This window comes from Microtus pennsylvanicus, chromosome 3, assembly GCF_037038515.1.
Source record: "Microtus pennsylvanicus isolate mMicPen1 chromosome 3, mMicPen1.hap1, whole genome shotgun sequence".
Lineage (NCBI taxonomy): Eukaryota > Metazoa > Chordata > Mammalia > Rodentia > Cricetidae > Microtus > Microtus pennsylvanicus.
The window spans coordinates 55,797,087-55,815,266 of record NC_134581.1 but is presented as its reverse complement, the minus strand read 5'-3'; the positions used below and the strand labels follow the sequence as shown (position 1 = coordinate 55,815,266).

The window sequence follows — 18,180 nt, the reverse complement described above, 5'->3', positions numbered from 1 at the left end:
GAGTGTCTTTGAAAATGTTGACTTTCAGGTCCATTTTTGGTTGAAGTAGCAGGAAACAGTTTATTTTATAATACTAACATGTAGGGAAAAATACGGATTTAAGATGTGTCTCCCACTCTAAGGACCTATATAGAAAACAGGAGCTGCCCTTTCCCCAAGTTTATTCTTTTTGAATTACAGGTGTTTCCCTTTTCTGGCAGATTTCCGTAAGCCTTGACAATAAAAGGTGTCCCCTTGTCCCTTTGCAGGATGTGTGTCTGGACCAGTCAATAAAAAGAAAGCAAGCTGGCGTCTGATTTGTTCCAAATCTCCAGGCTGCATGTCTCGTGCTGAGCAGAGGAGAAGTGCAGACTCATATTTCCTGCAAGTCAGCACAGATATCTATCCTCCCAAATGACTTGAGCCTCTGGCCACTCCCATGACAGTCCAAGTGCTAGACTCATTTGTGAGCATCTCTCTCAGGTTTTGTATTTGTTATAAAAGCTCAAATGAAAAAAAAATGCCCTTTTGGCTTCGACCCACCCTCAGCCCCATGATGTCCTCAGCTCTGTAGAAGGTCTAAGAAAGACAGGTCAGGATTGGGCCAAACATCACTCTTTTCCCACCGTCAGTCTTCACAGTGAGTATTCAGTCCCCTGGGCTTCCGCAGCAATGAGCGAGTCTGCCTAGTGTGCAACTTGTCGCCGTCAGACTCTTATTAAAGCTCCCTGTCTGGGAGCCTGCCTTTGGCTTCTTGGGTGTTCCTATTTATGGGCCGCCATGTTCCTTCTGTGTTTTGCAAGGTATTTGGAATGTAAATGCTGGCTGAAGTGAACTTGTTAAAAGTTAGAATATTGTCTTAGCACTCAGAGCCAGGGGGCCCGGATGAGAACACAATACTTAGAAATAACTTTTTCTTGAAGATAATTTCCAAAGTCAAAGCTGCATTTTTGAGGCATTGTTGGAAGAGGTGAAGTTACTCATTTGAGGAGAAGGTTGAGAAGTGGTCATTGTCAAAGCTATGAAAAAGTACTGAGTCCAAGACGATGCCTCTGGTGGCCACGCAAGCCGAGGCAGCCACGCAAGGGCGGGGCCACCAGTGGCCCAGACTGCTCTTGGTTATTTCCCTCAAGTGTCAGGTTTAGACTTGATGATGTCTTTTTGATTATTACATTTGTGTGTGTGTGTGTATGTGTGTGTGTGTGTATGTATGTGTGTGTGTATGTATGTGTGTGTATGTGTGTGTGTGTGTATGTGTGTGTATGTGTATGTGTGTGTACATACAACTTTTGGAGGAGCTTGTTCTTTTCTTCCACCATGTCCGTCCTGGGGCTCCAGCTCAGATCAGGAAGCTTCTTGGCAGGTGCCTTTATTGGCTGAGCCATCTCACCAGTCCTGGAATTGGTCATTGCTATGATAACATTCTTTACTGTCATTCTTTTAACTTGTTAGATACATTGTGTTTCAAAAAGAATTACACCAGATCAGTCTATTTAAAGGAAAAAAATCCCAATGGACCATTTCAGCTTGTGGGTTAAATACACGACAATGTCACTCTCACGCTGTTTCACAATGAGTACAATTTGGCAAATGTGGATTCTGCTTTGGAAGTCATCCAAAGAGTTTGTGAAAGCTCATAAATGGCTGCTGGAAGGTTTTTACACCCGTGAGGAAGCCCTGTGGCACAGATAGCAAGGATGACTTTAAGGCTACAGGTTTTCATTTAAAAAGCCATTGAAACGTCTGGCAGAGCAATTAAAGTACCAAATTTAACAGGTGGACAGGACTAGGCTGTAAACCAGCTTGTGCTCCCAGTGCTATAATCGGTTACTGCTTTCATCGTTTTCCTTCATGCATCATTTGAACTACAGTATTTTAAAATAACTTCTTAGAAACAGCCAGATCGAGTTCCAGGTGTAAAGAGATGACATCATTTCAGAAATGGCATGGGGCTGAGATTTCTAAGCCATGTTTTTCTTTCTGGTTCATGTTTTTACTGTTAGAGCCCCGTGTCTAAGACACATTGGGACTTAAGTTTATTTAGCTATGACTGTAGTGGCACATGCCTGGAATGTGGCCAGGACTTGCGACTGTTAAGGGCTCTGCAGCACTTGAAGGTACTTCCTAAACACACAGTGCTCCTTATTGGTTTTCTATTATTTTTGTTTGCTTAAAGCAACAGAAAAAATATTTATAGTATCAAAAAAAAGTACTTGAGAGGTTGGAGAGAAGTCTCAGTGCTTAAGAGCACTTGTTGCTTTTCCAGAGGACATGAGTTCAATTCCCAGCACCCACTGAGTGGCTCGTAAGCATCTTTAACTCCAATACCAGGGGATCCAAGACCTTCTTCTAATCTCTGTGGACACCAGACATTCACATAGTACACGAACACACATGCAGACAAAGCACCTATACATATAACATACAGTATAAATGTTTTTTTAAAAAATAATTGAGATCAAGCATGGAGTCTCCTGTATAATAAGTGGGCAAACACTCTTCAGTTACATCTGAGCCTCTGCTACCTTTTGATATAATTCTTTTTTCAAGAGACAGAAGTTATGGGGCTAGAGAAACAGCTCAGTTGGTCAGGTGTTTACTGATCAAGTCTGAGAAACTGAGTTTGATCTACAGCACCCCCCTAAAAAATCCAGGTGTATTGGCTAGGTTTGTGTCAAGTTGACACAAACCATAGTCATCTAAGAGCAGGGAACCTCTATTGAGAAAATGCTTCCATAAGATCTGGCTATGGACTAGCCTAGCCTATAGAGCATTTTCTTAATTAGTGATTAATGGGGGCAGACCTAGCCCATTGTGGGTGATGCCACCCCTGGGATGGTAGTCCGGGATTCTATAAGGAAGCAGGTTAAGCAGCCACGTGGAGTAAGCTAGTAAGAAGCACCCCTCTGTGGCCTCTGCATCATCTCCTGCCTCCAGGTTCCTGACCTGTTTGAGTTCCTGCCCTGACTTCCTTTGATGATGAATAGTGATGTGGACATGTAAGCTGAATAAACTCTTTCCTTCCCAACTTGTTTTTGTCGTGGTGTTTTGTTACAGCAATCGACACTCTAAGAGACCAGGTATGGTGGCATGTGCTTTTATCCCAGTGCCAGAGAAGTAGAAACGGGTGGATCCCTGCCACCTCAGGCCAATGAGAAACCCTGCTTTTTTATTTGCACCTTCTTTGGTTGTTTTTCAGTTTTTTGAGGCAGGGTTTCTTTGTGCAGCCTTGGCTGTCCTAAAACCAACTCTGTAAATTCAGACTGGCCTTGAACTCACAGAGATCCACCTGCCTCTGCCTCCTGAGTGCTGGGATTAAAGGTGTGTGCCACCATCACCCAGTAATTTTCTTTTTAATAATAAACTTTAAAAAAAAATGTGATCAACACCTGAGGAATGATACTGTAGTTGGCCTCTGGCCTAGACACACACACACACACACACACACACACACACACACACACACACACACGCATGCATATTGGTCACATATATGCAACTATACACATATTACACACTGTCTCCACCTCCCCAGTGCTGAGGATACAGGGACTATGCCCAAGTTCTAGTTCCCTTTCCGTTGCTGTGATAAAATGTGAGCTGAAAGCAACCTGGGGAGGACATTTCCTCCTATACTTCCACATCACAGTTCATCATTGAGGAAAATCAGGACAGGGACTCCAGACAGAACCTGGAGGCAGAAACCGAAGCAGAACCACAGAGGAATGTTGCTTATTAGCTTCCTCTCCATGGTTAACTCAGCTGCTTTCTTATTAAACCTAGAAACATCTGCCCAGAAGTGGCACCGCCCTTAGTGGGCTGGGCCCTCCTCCCATATCACCACTAAGCAAATATGCCATATAGTTTTGCCTACAGGCCAATCTGATGTAGGCATTTTCTAAATTGAGATTCCCTCTTCTCAGATGACTCTAGTTTGTGTCAAGTTGGTGAAAACTATCACAGCCACCATGTCCAGAATTTTCTAGGTGGGTTCTGCCATTTGAACTCAGATCTTCATTCTTTCAAGGTAAGCACTTTAACAGCTGAACTCTCTCTCCACCTCAACTTTTTTTTTTTTTTTTTTTTTTTTGGTTTTTTGAGACAGGGTTTCTGTGTGGCTTTGGAGCCTGTCCTGGAACTTGCTCTGTAGATCAGACTGGTCTCGAACTCACAGAGGTCCGCCTGCCTCTGCCTCCCGAGTGCTGGGATTAAAGGCGTGCGCCATCACCACCCGGCTTCCACCCCAACTTTTGAAACTTTTAAAGAATCCCATTCTATAAGCTAATCTTGCAACTATATGTTTATGTTATTTTAACTGGAACTCGATAACATGGATGGATGTATCTACAGCTCAACTGAAAGTGCTTTGTAGTGCTGATAATATAATATGCTGAGATAACCTTTAAAGTGGAATTGACTGGGTATGTTTCACAATAATCAAACCAATTAATGGCTAAGTCTATGGACAATAGAAAAAGAACAGGAGTTACCAACTGAACCCTTAAACAGGTTTTTGCTTGTTTAAAGCAGGGAATATTGCTCAGTTGCTAAAGTGCTTGCCTAGCATCAATCCCTGGGTTCCATCCCAGAATAAACTGGGCGTGGTGACACAAGCATGTAATCCCAGCACTTGGAAGGTGGAGGCAGGAGAACTGCAATGGGTTTGACACCAGCTTGGGCTACATAGTGACCCTACCTTAGAAAATGTAAAAAGGCAAAAGCTTTTAAGTAGTGCTATTGAAGTCTAAAGGAGATGCAACTTAATAACTTTGACATATGTATATACCTGTGACCATCAATGCAATCAATAGACACACGTCCATCTCCCTTAAAAGGTTATTCGTACCCCTTTATGATATAGACTCTCTCTAGTAACCACTGATTGGCAGATAGCCACGTCCTCACACTGGGGATAAAAACATTGTGAATGACATTGGCAGCAGGGAGAAAAGATCCAACCAAGTTAAAAGATTTGTTTTTCTTTGGTCTCCTCAGGCACTGTAGGCATGTGGTGAGCATAAAATTAAAATAAAGGAAAAATACTTACTAAAAATACATTTGGGATTATAGTATCAAACATTATACATTGGGCAGAAATGACTGACTAACACGGATTGCCACCTGAAATCAATAAAAAAGAGTATAACATACATCAAATAGCATTGATCTCCACAGACAGTTATACATTATTACAAGATGATAAATAAAATGCTTAAAAATAAATGGTATCAAGCCAGGAATGGTGATGTACAATTTAATACTTGTGCTAAGGAGGCAGAGGCAGTTGGATCTCTGAGCTCAAGGCCAGCCTGGTCTATAGAGTTCCAGAACAACCAGGGCTACGCAGAGAAACTTTGTCTCAGGAAGAAAAAAGGAAAGAAGGAAGGAAAGAAAAAAGAAAGGAAGGAAAGAAGAAAGGATGGATGGTTATCATTCAATAATTTTCAATGAAATTAGTGTTTTTCTCTCCACAATATTATGTGATGCCCATACATTTTAAAACAATCTGAACCATATTTAGTCAACTCAGTGTTGAAGAGGCTCAAACTTAGATTTTTTTTTTAAAACCTTTCAGTCAGGTTCTCTGGTCTATATATTGCCTGGAATATAAATATTGACGTCATACTTCAAGCCCCACTGACTGTTCCTGTCTCCTTTGCTCACTACTTAGCATACAGTGGCTTCAGCCTGCAGTTAGAATCAAAGCCGGTCTTGTTTCTAGGTCTTTCTGGGCTTGATACAACTGAGCCCTCCACTCCCTCTCCAATCTAATGTAAGGCTTCTCCAGGCAAAACACATTTCCCAGCAACAGAGATTCCACTCAGTTCTAAAAGCCAAGCTCCTCCCTACTGCAGGTTCTCTGCACAATCTCTTTGCTTTACTCAATTCTCCAGGGCCTTTCTCCCTTTACTCCCTTTCTTCCTGAGCTTCAGATGGGCATATGCTTGCCCCCTCTGCTTTCTGTTATTTTCTACCCAGAAATCTTCCTGTAACCTTCATGCTTCTTCTTCAAGTTTGAAGTATACTTGTTTTTTGTTGCCCTTCCCCCACCAGATTGCAAGTCCCCGAAAGCAGACCTTTTCTGGTTCCTTGACCATTGTGTCCCCTCTGCTGGGTTTTCCGACAATGTTGTCGGAATGAATGAATGAATGAATGAATGAGTACAGAGGTATAAAATAAAACCATAATCTCGGTTAGTAAAAAGGTGAAGCCTGTTTTGCATAGATTAACTTGAACCGAGGGGGAAATTTTAAGGTCTTATTTCTTTCTTCATTTGTCCTTGGAATAATAGCTAACATTATTCAATATTTTTAAGCATACACTATAGCATTTCTGAGTAACCCTGTAGAGGTAATCAACCTTTATTATCCTCATTTTTCAAAGGCAGCCTGCCAATAACCATTAACGGTGGAGCCGTAGACCGGTTTAAGTAGGCCATATCCAATTAATCAATGTAATGGACACCCCTTCAGTCAACAATAGGTTTTTTATCAAGGCGCTTTTCAGAGAACCCCTCTGAATTTCCCCTCTTCCCTGACCTTCTACCTAGGGACTGAAAGCTACTGGTGGTTGCTAACCGCTCAGGGGGTTTCCTGCAGAATCCGAGTGACTTTGGTGGGCGGTTTTCAGCTCAGACCGCTGCACCAAGCTCTTGCAGGCAAGGACTGTGCAGTGCAGGGGAGGAAGGAAGAAACACGTTGGCCAGAGCTAGATCCTCGTGACTTGATGGTGAAAGAGGAAGGTACAGTACTCCTTGTTCACACTCGCCAGGGGCTCGGGATCTCCCTACCAGAAGGGGAACCACGGCGCGTTTCCCCAACTACACGCCGCGTCACCAGCCAGCCCGGGCCCGCCCCGCCTCCGGACCCGCCCACTTGCGGGGGTCCTCCTTAGCCCCCTCCTCCACGACCCACCCCCTTAGCCGGCCCTCTCCTGCCCCTCGGGTCAGACCCGGCCTGTGATTGGTCTGCGAGGCCACAGCCCCCGCCTCCTTGCCTTTTCCGTCACTCCCAAGATGGCGCCGGCCGCGGCGGGTTTGGCGGCTGGCGCTGTGGAAGGAGGCGGAGGCAGTGGCGACCGCGCGGGGAGGGGGAGTCCCGTCTGACTGAGACGGCAGGGCGGAGCGCCGGGGCCAGGGGATGAGCTAAGCGGGCTGCTAGTGCCGCGGCATTCAGCCCCCTCGTGTTCCGCCCGCCGCGCGTGAAGGCATCGGACCCCGCGCTTCGGGCTCTCCCCGGCGCTCGCGCGGGGGTCGGCGGGGAGGTGAGTGGCGGGGGCGGCGTCGTGGACATCGGTGGCGTGGGGAGCTGTCACGGCCCTGGGGAGCTGACTGGCAAGGGGGACGGCGAGCAGGGCGATAGGACTCGGAGGGCCGCTAGGCGCGGGCAGCTGCTTGGCAGGGCTCCGGCCGTCCGGGAGGATGGCGATAGCGTTCGCGCGCCTCCGTGTGGGTACGCGCGCGGGGCTCCGGGGTCTCCTTCCAGATTGGCCATTCAGGGCTGGCCTGGGGCTGTTGTTGTGGGGGTGATGGGGCGGGGGCGGACCAGGGGGGAGGTCCTGAAACTGGGATTTTTGACAAGCCCGTTACGTAAGGTAGCATCCCGGAATCCCACCTGCTCCAGGTTTCAGACCGCGGCGGGGGCTGCTTTCCCGCGGCTGCTCAGCTGCTCAGTCCAGATGCCGGGGCCCAGCCGGGGCTCAGGTTCCACGGTTCCACGTGAGCCCGGCCAGCGTCCAAGTTGTACAGTTTTTTTTTCTTTACTGTGTGTGTGTGCAATTCTTGGTCATCACCACTCCTTTTGAAGTTTATCTCTTTCTGGGGGAGAAATGGAGGAGAAAAGAGAAGGGGCAAAAAAAGCTTGTGACCTAAAATTGGGTCGCAGAGATATCTCTTCGTTATGGTGCTTTTAAATGACAGGACGTACTGAGAAATTCGGCTGTTGTTGCTCCAGTGTGCTTTTCATTCAGACGTATGGTTGGCCTCGGAGCCATAGAGAGGGTTTTTATTTGTCTTACAGGACAGTTATTTCTTGTTTGCAAAGCGGGGCAGGCATTTCATCAACAGGCGTGTATTTATTTGAGGGGAAAGCGGGTGTCAGCCAGCCAGAGACACGGGAGGGCAGAAATTGTGTCACACTGTGGATATATTATTCTTTTAAATGTATTGGACATGAATGAAAAGGATAGCCCAGGCGTAAAAGAAACAGTATTACACGATTACAAGCTTTTGTTTAGTATATATACACAGCCTCGTTCTATTTTCTGCCTATCCCATTCTGCCTCCTCTTTCCTTGGGGGAAGGAGGTGGAGACACCTGTAAACATCGTAGCCCAGGTTACACTAAGCTGTCGTCGTGCATTTGAGATAAAAAGGAGTCTCTGAAGGACCAAAGATTGGTTAATAAGTAAGGATTCTTGGACAAGTTGTTCAGTTTATGTTTGTAGTAGTTCTGGATACAGCTTCTGGAAAAAAAGTGAATAGAATTTCTGATCTATTTGACTTCTAATTGAACGTAAAATAAGATTGTATTTGATTTCTTTTATGGGGACTTTGTTTTGTTGGGGGAGACATTTGAGGCAACTTTTCATTTTCACAAACTCGCTTTGACCTGCAGCTCCCAGCAAGAGTCTAGAATAAGATACAGTTACCATCATCATTCTATATGTGTTACATAATTCTCCCCCCCCCCCCCAATGATTAAACACAGACCTACTTCACTGTGGAATTTTAAAAGAATGTGCTTGTGAGAGAAGTCAATTGATCTTGACACCAGCCTAATATTGGTAATAAAAAGGAGCAAATTTTCACTTGCGTTTCAAGCTTACGTGCACAAGTTTACATTTTTGAAGTTTGGTAAAGCAGCACAACTTATCTGTCTGTGCGAGAGAGCCAGGAACCTGGTGCTGATTTGAGCTCTTCCACGGGAATCACCACCAGTTTAAGTAGTTATTGATTCTTAAGTTTCTTGGGACTATTGTCCCGTTTCTGACAACTTGAATACTATTTAGCATAATTGGGAAGTTATATGAAGGAAGGGACAGAATACATCATATTAATTCATTCAGAAAACAATAAACATGTAACAAAGAAGAAAACAATATTTTCTTCCTGCGTGATACAAGCTACGTTAACTTTAGTTTGTAGAATCTTAAGCCTTCCGCTTGTGGGAAGCCTAGTTTTTCATAACCATCATTAAAGATAGAGTTGATTGTTATTTTACAGGTCTTTCATTCCTGTTTACACTGGTGTCTCATAATTGTAAGTGTAAGACTTAAGTGACTCCAACAGGAAGACCGACTTGCCATTTCTGCTTTCTCCCATGTCAGAGAAAAGATTTATCTTTTCAGGTTTCCACCCTTTCCTGCTAGAGGTAAAAGAAGGAGATACTAAAGAAAAAGTGAATCAAGTTTTCTTCCTTTCGTTCTGTTCCCTCCATCCCCAATTGGTTTTTTATTCGGTAGAATTGGTGGAGTGGAGTGAAGAGAGTCCAGCTATACTTTATTACTCTATGTCATTGATATCACTTTGGAGTCTAAAAGAGCGTTGTAAAGCTTCTGTTTGCAATACTATTTTGGCATGGAAGTTGAGAGCCTCCTGCCCAACCATATGAGTGATATATATATATCCCTACATTCAGCTAAATTGCTGTGCTTATAATTACAAAGTGACATTAAAGAGTTAAGAGAAAATATTGAAAATCTAAAGCCTTGTGGTTCAACAAGGAAAGTGCCCTCTTGTTAGCAGAATATGGTGTGTATGTGCTCTCACAGTAACAGAGACAACTGGTTATTTAGGAGAATTGTCAGAGCCAACCTTGAGTTCATTTTTATGTCTATGGGTTGCCTCTGTGCACATTAACCAGGGTTCTTTATAGTTCTAGCACTAACTGCCCTATATTGACAGTGCCACCTATTGATAATGTACTCATTTTTTTTCCTCATTACTTTATTAGTTATTAGGCAACGACACTGGGATGTTTAAGAGATATCAATATTTTGCTAGTTACTGAGGATACAAAGGTGAATAAAACATGACTTCTGCCCTCCAACCTTGCCTGAGAAGCTTTGTTTGCTTTTGTGGCCATCAGTACATGTGTCCCCTGCTTTTCCTGTCTCACTGTTAATGCTCAATAGGATCTTTTTTCCCCGGGTATTCATATCCTTTTGTAACTTTCCTAGTGGGAAACTGTTTTGGGTTTTAGACACATACACTTTTAGAACATTTGGTTTCATGTTGAAGTGTGGGTTTTTTTTGTTTTGTTTTGTTTTTTGGTTTTTTGAGTCAGGGTTTCTCTGTGTAATTTTGGAACATGTCCTGGAACTTGCTCTGTAGACCAGGCTGACCTCACAGAGATCTGCCTGCCTCTGCCTCCCGAGTGCTGGGTTAAAGGTGTCTGCCATGTGTGCCACCATGGCCCGGCTTGAGGTGTGTTTAAGTACCTGAAGTATGGAGATCAGAAATTTATTTTTAGTCCTGTGATAACTTTTGTTTGATTAATGTGTATGTGTGTGTGTGTGTTGTGGGGCTAGAAGTTGGCATCAGATGCCTTCCTCAGTCACTTTATTTTTTCTTAACAGGGTCTCCCAATGAACCCAGAGCCTAGCAATTGACTAGACTGTCTGACTGCTGAGCTCCTGAGATCAGCTTTTCTCTGCCATTACCCAGCACTGGGGAGACAGATCTGTGCCACTTCACCCAGTCTTTTATGTGGGTGCCAGGGTTCAAAACTCTGGTCCTCGTGTCTGGGTAGTAGAGACTTTACTCAATGAACTACATCTCCAGGTCTCTTACTGGTTTTGGAGACGGTTTACCCCTTGAGCTTTCCAGCTTCTTCCCTCCTCTTCCAGACAGCTGTGATTATAGACATGGCTGTCATGCCCTACTAACTGTAAGTGCTGTTTTGGAGATGAGACATTTTTCTTCTTGAAAAGTTTTAAAAATAAACTCAACTACCAAAATATGTAGTGCACACCCACATGCCTACATAAAATGTTGACATTTTTCATTTTTGCTTCAGCTATTATATTTAATATAAAAGAACTATGTATATCACAGTTATCACACTGAATTCTAAAAGAGCAATATAGAAACTTTATAATTTATATGAAGTTGCAATCCTTTTTGTTCCCTCCAGTTTCATTTCTCTCCATCTCCCTTCCCACTTTCTAACCCGAATAATGAATGTAGCATCACTCTGGCACCTGATCTTTGTTTTCAGATAGGGCCTCGTGTAGATCAGGCTGGAAGGAAGACTGCCTTGGCCTTGAATTCTTTGTCTCACTGTCCCTCCTTCCCCAAGGCTGAAGCTCCCAGCTCTACTCTGAGTGCTGAGAACAAAGTATAATGACATTTGTATGAAAAATGTCATGATGAAACGCAATACTTTGAATGTTACCCTGAAATTTTATTAAGAAAAATAAAGTATGCATTAGGGCCATGCTTCCTTGGTTTGAATCTTTGAAAACAATTTAAAAATTGTATTCTATGAGAATGAGTGTTTTGCTGGCATGCATGACTATGCACCAAGTGCATGCCTGGTGTCTGCAGAGGCCAGAAGAGGGTGTTGGCTCCCCAGGAACTGGAGTTACAGATAGTTATAAGCCACAAAAGTGAGTATTATGAACCAAACTCAGGTCCTCTACAAGGGCAGTAAGCACTCTTAAACTGCTGAGCCCTCTCTCCAGTCCCCTTGGTTTGAATCTTGACTTTACTATATAATGGTTTTATAGTTATTTAAAGTCTATCCCTGGTGACCTTATCCCATCAAATAGGATCAGTAGAAATGCTCATTTCATAAGGTTTTTATTAAAAATTAAGTGAGTTTATTTACATAAACTTGAAAAAAAGCTTGGTAGTTTAACTGAGAATGGCTCCCATAGGCTCATAAATTTGAAGACTTAAACCACAGTTGGTGGAATTATTTAGGAAGGATTAGGAGGTGTAGCCTTGTTGGAGGAGGTGTATCACTGGAGGCTGGCTTTGAGGTCTCAAAAGCCCACACCATTCCCAGTTAGCTTTCTCTCTTTCTGCCTTGTGCATTGTAGATCAATTGTAAGCTCTCAGTTGCTGTTCCATCGCCACGCCTGCCTGCTGCCTTGCTCCCTGGCATGATGATCATGGATCCTAACCCTCTGGAACTGTGATATTCCAATTAAATGCTTTCTTTTGTATTTTTCCCTTGTCATGGCAGTAGACCAGTAGTTAAGCAAATCATGTCAGCTAGGCATAGTGTTGCATGCCTTTACACTCAGGAGGTAGAGGCAGGCACATTGCTGTGAGTTCAAGGCTAACCTGGTCTACATAGTGAGTTCCAGGAAAGCCAGAGCTACATTTTAAAAAAAATGTGGTGGGTAGACAAGCCATGTCTACTATGTCTTATACTCTCTCTCTCTCTTTTTTTCTTCTTCAAATACTAATAAATTTAGGTTGGTATTGATATTGTTGTGTCCTGTTATACAATTATTGAATCTTCTTTATTTTACCCTGTCTCTATTGCTACTTTAGGTCCAGTTGATTTATTTTTATTGCTGTGTAGGTTCCGTTGAATGAATGTACTGAACTGCCAATTATTATATCTTCTAATAATGCTCATTTACATGATCCTTATTTTTATCTAATATAACCAATGCCTCATTAATATCCCTTTATCTCTTAAAGTGTTGGCTCTCAACTTTGTGGGTCAAATGACCCTTTACAGGATATCAGATATCCCGTGTATCAGATATTTACATTACCATTAATAACAGTAGCAAGATTACAGTTATGAAGTAGCAATGAAAATAACTTTATGGTTAGGGTCATCGCAACATGAGGAGCTGTATTAAAGGGTCGCAGCATTAGGATGGTTGAGAACCACTGTCTTAAAGCAACATACTAGAGTTTTTCCAGGTCATAGACCTAGTTGTGAAATTGCTGAGTTCTAGGATAGATTTTTTCCATTTTAAAATTATTTATAAGATCTTGACAACCATGTGTATTTCCCTTTCTGTATATGCATTCCAGGTGTTAGGTTTTGGTTTTTGCTAGTCTGCTTGATGTAAATAAAACAGCTTTTGATTTTTGTTCTGTGTGCTTATTTTTGGTCATTTCTTCAGTAATTTGTGTGTACCTATCCTTTACATATTTTCTTTTCTTAAAATAGATTTGTTGGCCAGGCAGTGATGGTGTATGCTTTTAATCTCAGCACTCAGAAGGCAAAGGCAGGCGGATCTCTGTGAGTTCGAGATCAGCCTGCTCTACATAATGAATTCCAGCACAGCCAAGGTTACACAGAAACCCTGTCTCAGAAAAAAAAAAAAAGCAGCAAACAAAAAAAAAGATTGTGTGTGTTTGTGTATCTGTGTGAGTATATGTGCAAGTGTGAGAGAGAGTGCAGCTGTTTGCAAACTCAGGTCAGGGAGGTTTTTTGTTTTGTTTTGTTTGTTTTTTCTGGTACTCTCTGCCTGTCTCTTTGAGGTAGGGTCTCTTCTTGAACTGAGGAATTATGTTTTCTTGTCTAGGTAAGCCCCACTGATTCTCCTGTTTCTCTTTTCCTTGGGATCTGGGATTACAGACATGCATGGGATGCCTGACTTGTTATGTGCTTCTAAAATCTGAACTCTGACCCTCATGGTTGATCAGCCAGCACTCTTCCTGGTTGAACCATCTCTCCATCCCCTTCTTTACATATTTTCTACTTGGCCTTTTTCTTACTTATTTGAAAAAAGTTGTTTTGCTTATTTTAAAAATATTTTCAGAAATGGGAGGCTGGGAGGAGGCAGAAATTTTTTTTTCAATATAAAAAATTAAAAAATATTTTCAGGATATTTACAAATGTTAGAGAAGCCCATTTTTCTTTTTCCCCTTCTCCTTTTTTTTTTTGATGTTTCTAACTTTTTGGAACAGTTACTGTTGATTGAGATTGCAGTGCCTTATCTACCTTGTCATCTTCTCTTCAAGCTGTTATCCAAATTGAACTTATTCACTTTCATAAACTTCTGCTTTTATTAATTTTGTTGTATTTCAGAAATATCATGGACTTCTATTGACTTCATAATTCAAGGAAGAGGCTTTTAGTAATTGTATACAAGTCCCTATGTCTCACTCTCTTTTTTATATCCACACATTCACTGAAATCTCTATTTTATTATTATTATTATTATTAATTTTGAGACAGAGTTTCTCTGTGTAGCCTTACCTGTCCTGGAGCTCACTATGTAGACCAGGCTGGCCTCAAACTCACAGAGATCTGCCTACCTCTGCCTCCTGAGTGCTGGAATTAAAGGCATGCACCACCACCGCCCTGCTGAAATCTCTGTTTATCTGGGTACGTGTACCCCAGGCTGACATCCATCTTAACTCCTGATCCTTTTGCCACTACTCAATCGTTTTAACACGATTTTTATTATACTTCTTTATTTTCCAGTGTGTGTGTGTGTGTGTGTGTGTGTGTGTGTGTATTTATCGGCACATGCATGCGCCTGAATATCAAGGTCAGTGGACAATTTTCTGGAGTTCTCTTCTACCTATGGTACCTAGAGTTTAAATTCAGATCTTCAAGCTTGGTGGCAGCGGCCTTCATCCACAGAACTGTCTCTCTGTCCATTAATCAGAAACTTCCATAGCATCCTTACTCCAATGCTTTCCTTATTAGGAACTATTTATTCTCACTGGTCTTCTTGTTTCAGTTTTGTCTTCCTGAAATTAACTTCTTTGGAATTGCCAGAATGATATGTCTTAGACACCAATTGAAAATTCCTCACTTGTCAACTGGATGAAGCCAGCACTCCTTACCACGTCATTAAAATTCTCCACAATTTGGCCTTTGTCTGACTCTGTAATCTTAACTCTTATAATTTCTACTTTCCATTTCTACTCCAGCCTTATAGCACTACGTCTTAAAGTTTCCTTGAATATATACGTTATTTCTGGAGTGTTGCATTGCTGCCGTGGCCCTTCTGCCTGCAGTGCTGTCATTGCTCCCTTTCTTTTTGTTTTGTCAGGCTAAGTCCTTTATATCCTTTAAAAATCAGTTAGGGCTTTATTACTTCCTCCATAAAGTCTTCTCATGTATGGATTATTGGGTCCCTCCTGGAATAACCCGTAATTACTTTGTTATATTTCAAGTCCAGAGAAGTCAGTCAATGAGAATTTGTGGAGGGGCCAGAAAGATGACTCAGTTGGTAAAGGGTGCTTGCTGCCAAGCTCTACAACCCAAATCTCCCCAGGACCTGCATTTTGGAGAGAACTAACTCTAGAAGGTTGTCCACTGACCTATCATGTGTGCTGTGACACATGTAACACAGAAGATAAACAAATAAATGCAATTAAAAAATTTGTTGGGTCAGTTATTGTAGTATGAGAGGGAGTACCAAGTACTTGGCTAAAGATCAGTGGGTATGGGATTGGAACCTGACTTTGCTTCTGTTTCTTTGTACCTAAGTTTCCTCCCATGTAAAATTGGGAAAGGATGCTTTTATAAAGTTGTGACACTTAAATTTGGTGATGCAAATAAAGTGTTTAAAACAATGTCTGGTACCTAGTGAATAACCTATTCAAGCTATTGTTGACTTTAGAGTATTTTAATTTATGTGTCTGTTTCCAGCATTAGGCTTTGAATCAGTGAATGATGGAATACACCAAAGAAGTCTAATCTTACAGTGAAAGATAACATTTCTAATTTTTCAGAATGTCCTGAAGAGTTGAGTCTAAGTCCCCTTTTTCTAGCAACTCCATCTTTGGCATCTTGCCACATATGTGAAATTGACATTGATGATAATTAGCATTTCTTAATTATACTACATAATTGGTTCCTTATTTAAAATTCAGCATGCTTTCCTTAGTAGTTCTGCTAGAACTCTAGGAATACCATTTCCTTTTAAGCTTCACTTATTCTGTTTGGCGTTTAACCAACTTTTCCAGATATGGATTAAGGTGTGAGGGGGCTGAACAGACGGGTAGAATGAGAGTAAAACATTATACTTCTGAGCCAAACTTGTCCAGTATACCTTCGCTGTTTGTTTTAGAATAAGTTATCAGAATATTGGATAATTTCAATCAGATGTAATATCAGTAACCATTTTCCAGAAGTAATATAAGACATCAGAAATGATCAATATCCTGTCTTCTTCCATTGTTGCAAATGCTGAAGACTTGTTTACTTATAGTCATTTTTTATTATTTCAGAATCCTTTTTTCCTTAGATTTAGCATTCCTTATTTTGTTCTGAATACTAAAACCATCTGTATAATCTTGACAAATTGATGGAAGTCCTGTATGTTTTATTTTTATATCTGAGCTTGCTATTAAATTTATAGGTGTTTTTTCACTGTTTTTGATTAGATGAAAGTTGTCTTATTTTGATTATAGGAACAGTACAAAATTACTGGTATTCATTCCTCTTCAGAATCCATTTGAAAATTTTTGTTACAGAAACTAGATTTTTTTCCCTAAAAGGTCTAAAGTTGCTAAAGGAAAAATCTAACAAACTATTATCAAATTACTGTGAGAATTTTAATGTATCAGTCTTGTGTTAGAAGCTTATAACACATGATGATTGTGGTGTCTGGAACTGCTTTCTTTAAAATGCCATTATCTTAGCATTGAGTATTTCAGTTGAAGACTCTTGAGTTTCATGTTTTTAAGAAAATGGATGTAGGTAAAGAGGGAAAACTGAAATTATATTTTGGTTTGTTAAATAGAACTGGCTCTTACCAGTAGAAAAGTTGACCCTCACCTCCTTTTTAGTCAATATTATAGTTAAGTGATACCATCTTTTTCTGTAAAAAATAATTTAAGTTGGTATGGTGGCAAATATTTATAACATCTCAGTGTAGTAGAGGCTGAGGCAGGAACATGAAGAGTCCTAGGCCAGCCTGACCCGTAAAGTGAGACACTGTCTGAAGAATTAACCCTCCCACTGCCCCCTCGTTCAAATAAGCTATAAGATATACCCTATCCTTCCATCTGCAATTTTTCCTGGATGTCACAACTTTGTAATAATATTTTATTTAAATATGTATTTTTAAAAATGTAGTTTTGGGGATTGAACCTGGGTACCTGTGCTTGCTAGGCAAGTGTATTATTACTGAGCTACCTCCCCAGCTTTGTAATAGTATATATTCATGTTGCTGTGTTGGCAGTAATTTTACTGAAGTTGGATCCATGGGCTGTTGTTTGAACCTGTTCTCATTGATAAATACCTTTCATTCTTGTAGGCCAAGGAGTGATAGAAGTTTCTAGGTTCATAGATATTTTTAAAAATAAGACTCATTTCTGATTAACTTTTATTTTAATATTTCTTGACTTTTTTTTTTTAAGAGGCAGGGTCTTACTATGTAGCTCCAACTCTCCTGAATAATCCATATATAGTTGAGGCTGCTTTAAACTTGGGATAATCTTCCTGTCTCTCCCTCCTCATGAATGCAGGGATTACAAGAGTAATTTAGAATGCCCATGATCTTTTTGGGGTGTTTGAGGGTTGTTGTTTGTCAGCTTTCTTTTGTTTGTAGGCAGTAGAAACCAAATTTAGACGAATTCATTCAAAACAGGAGTTAAGGACAAGGATACTTGAAATTGCATGGCATCTAGTGATAGAACAAAAGAGCATGAACCTGGAGCTGGACACTCCCCAGCAATCAGCAGCGTCTTTCGCCGCACTCTGGACTAGAGAGATTCCCACGCCTCTACTCGTCACTTCATCTTTGTCTCTCTGCATGTTGTCTTTCACCACTGTCTGTGGTAGACATGGCTTCTGGCTTTCGTTATTTCGAGACGAGGTCTCCCAATGCAACTTGGCTAACCTGGGACCAGTCTGGCCTCAGGCTCATAGCAGTCCACTTGCCTCTGCCTCCCAGTGCTAGGATTAAAGGCCTGTGTGTCTTTGTCAGGCTGTCTTCTGACTTTTTTTTTAATATTTATTTATTAATTAATTATGTATACAATATTCTGTCTGTGTGTATGACTGCAGGTCAGAAGAGGGCACAAGACCTCATTACAGATGGTTGTGAGCCACCATGTGGTTGCTGGGAATTGAACTCAGGACCTTTGGAAGAGCAGGCAATGCTCTTAACCTCTGAGCTATCTCTCCAGCTCATGTCTTCTGACTTCTAAATTCATATATTGTCTCATGATTCTGTAATTTCATCCTACATCCCTAAGAGAAAATCTAGTATGAGGCAAGTATTTTCTGCCTGATCTAGTCAGCTATGGCAAATGAAACCA

General features: G+C 41.5%; 1 protein-coding gene across 4 annotated transcripts in view; it reads left to right on the top strand.

The window, feature by feature from the left end:
- The first annotated feature begins 6,985 nt into the window (after positions 1-6,985).
- Dennd4a (DENN domain containing 4A) overlaps positions 6,986-18,180 on the top strand; it is a 105,368-nt gene continuing 94,173 nt past the window's right edge. For 3 of the 4 annotated variants that reach the window (XM_075965508.1, XM_075965509.1, XM_075965506.1), the window contains exon 1: positions 6,986-7,242. The gene's annotated coding sequence lies outside the window, so the exon portion shown is untranslated. The remainder of the gene's footprint in view (positions 7,243-18,180) is intronic. The other variant, XM_075965507.1, reaches the window with a different exon arrangement.